The sequence below is a fragment of the Triticum dicoccoides genome, chromosome 6B (assembly GCF_002162155.2).
Source record: "Triticum dicoccoides isolate Atlit2015 ecotype Zavitan chromosome 6B, WEW_v2.0, whole genome shotgun sequence".
Lineage (NCBI taxonomy): Eukaryota > Viridiplantae > Streptophyta > Magnoliopsida > Poales > Poaceae > Triticum > Triticum dicoccoides.
The window spans coordinates 75171920-75174284 of NC_041391.1; positions in this window are offsets into that span (position 1 = coordinate 75171920).

Genomic DNA, 2365 nt, shown 5'->3' on the forward strand with positions numbered 1-2365 from the left:
CGATTAACTTCCGTTCCGGCAAATTCGGGTACTCCATATGTCCTATTTTCAGTAAAGGTCATGCTAAAATTTTCCGTGAATTTTAGCATGACTTTGCTAAAAATAGGACATATGGGGTACTTGTGACTAATGCATGGGCTGGGGTATCTTAGTAGTTAATTAAGTAGGATCAAGTGCCCCGGCGTACTTGTGACTAATGCATGGCTTTTAGGGTGCCTCGGTGTCGATAAAAACTGAAATGATGAAAGGTTAGGCTTTTAGGGTGCCTTGGCGTCGAAAAACCCTCAATGATAAAAGCTTAGATTTTAGGATGCCTCGGTGTCGACAAACCCTAAATGATGAGACCATGATCTTGTTCCTTGACAATAACCAACTTTTTGACCAAACTTTGTTTCTATTTAGAGAGAAACATGGCCCACAACAATGAGGCCGGGGGTTCGGGCGGCAAGGCATTCTGGGAGCTGTCCCAGGAGATGGAGGAACAACCTCACTTGTATGAGGCCGCCGCCTTCCCCACCGATCCTGAGACCACGGATGGTGCCGCCGAGGATGACCACACTGATGCCACCACTGATGGTGCCGCCGAGGATGCCACCACTGATGATGGCGGCGCACGCACAGATGGCAGCCAACCGAAGAGGCAACAGAAGGACCGGCGCCCGATCGTGCTCCGCACCCTCAAGGAGGAAGTTACTGAAGTGGACTCCAACGGGAATCCAACGGCGCCCGAACGAATAGTCAAGGGGTACTCGCTTCAGCTCGGGTGCATTGTCCGGAGCACCGTCTCGATCAACACCGAGAACCTGAGGCATCCTGACCGAGGGAATTTGCGCAACCTCCTCTTCACGAAGCTGCACGAACGATACAAGTTCCCCGCTGAATTTGAAAACACAAGCCTCAAAGGGAATAAAGTGAACAATGCTGCCCTCACGAAGATGAGCAAGGCCCTGTCTACTTGGAAAAGCAATGTGAAGAGAATGATCGAGAAAGGTGAGAGTTATCAGAAGATCAAGGAGAAAAATCCTTCGATCACCGAAGATGACTACAACGACTTCAAGATCAATTGCTCGAGCACCGCAAGCTCCCAATCAAGTGAGTGGGGGAAACAAATGCGGGAGCTGAACATAGGGGAACACACACTCGGTCCCGGCGGTTACAGAGTGGCGGAACCTATATGGGACAAGGAGGAGGCGGACCGTGCCGAGCAAGGCCTACCGCCCCTCTTCGATACATACGGTGACAAGCAGACCAGGAACTTTGTCAGGGCCCGGTACAAGAAGGACCCGAAAACAAAGGAGCTTACCACGGATCCGAAGACCAGGCAGCTTGAGCTTGTTCTGGTAAGGAATACACCCCCGCGTAATTAGCTCCATATGGTTGCATTCTAATTAATGAAGCCAAATTTCTAAATGGTTCACATTCCTTCCGCAGGCGACTGAAAGCAGTAGCGCGGGGTCGACTAAGAGCAACCCTTGGGACACCACTCTAAATAGGGGGTTGAATGTAATGAAGAACAAGGATAAGCTCAGTAAGCCGACGTCAGCTGGTCGTGTGGCCGGCAAAGGCTTGTCGACAAAATGGGGGTCATACTATACCGCTGGTGTGCGGAAGGAGAAAAAGACCAGCTCGGAAAGCCAGGCACGAGAGGTTCAAGAACTCAAGGCACAGGTGGCGCGGATTCCGGAGATTGTCCAAGAGCAAGTGGAACAACGACTCGGAGCGACAATCACCGCCCTTGTGCCTACCTTGATCTCGGGGTTGAGTGCGTGGATTGCGGGCGGCCAACAGGGGCCGCCCCCGATTCCTAGCTTCACGGCCAGCAACTCGCATAATGCGATGGCGGGGCCATTGGTGCCTCCGGCGGAGGCGGCATTGGTGTCTCCGACGCCGGCACGGGAGCTTAATGCACCCGGGTGTACGCCGGCCGGCACCTCTTCAGCAAACGGCCCCTCAGTCAACTGCACGCCCGGCGTTGGCGGTGCCTCGACATTAGCCGAGCTCGACGCCATCATCATGGTAACTAATTAAGCCTCTCTCGGCCGAGGACTTCATCTCCTTGCCTTTGACTGGGCATCCCTGACGCCCTACATGTTTTCGCAGGGCGCCGCCGACGTTCCGTGCACTCTCCTCCACTTCGTGAACAACGAGTTGGTCGATGTCGCCAAGGGCAAAATCGTTCAACCGGGCAACCCCTTGTTCCACGGTACCCAGATGCCACCCAACTTGTTTAGGGTTCAACTGGTTCGGGTGCTGCCAGGCTGCGACGACTTGTTACCTCCGATTCGACCCGTCGGGGCCGACAATGAAGACGTGATGACCCTCAGCGCCTGCCTGAGCTGGCCCCTGCTTTGGCCGAAGAGCCAGA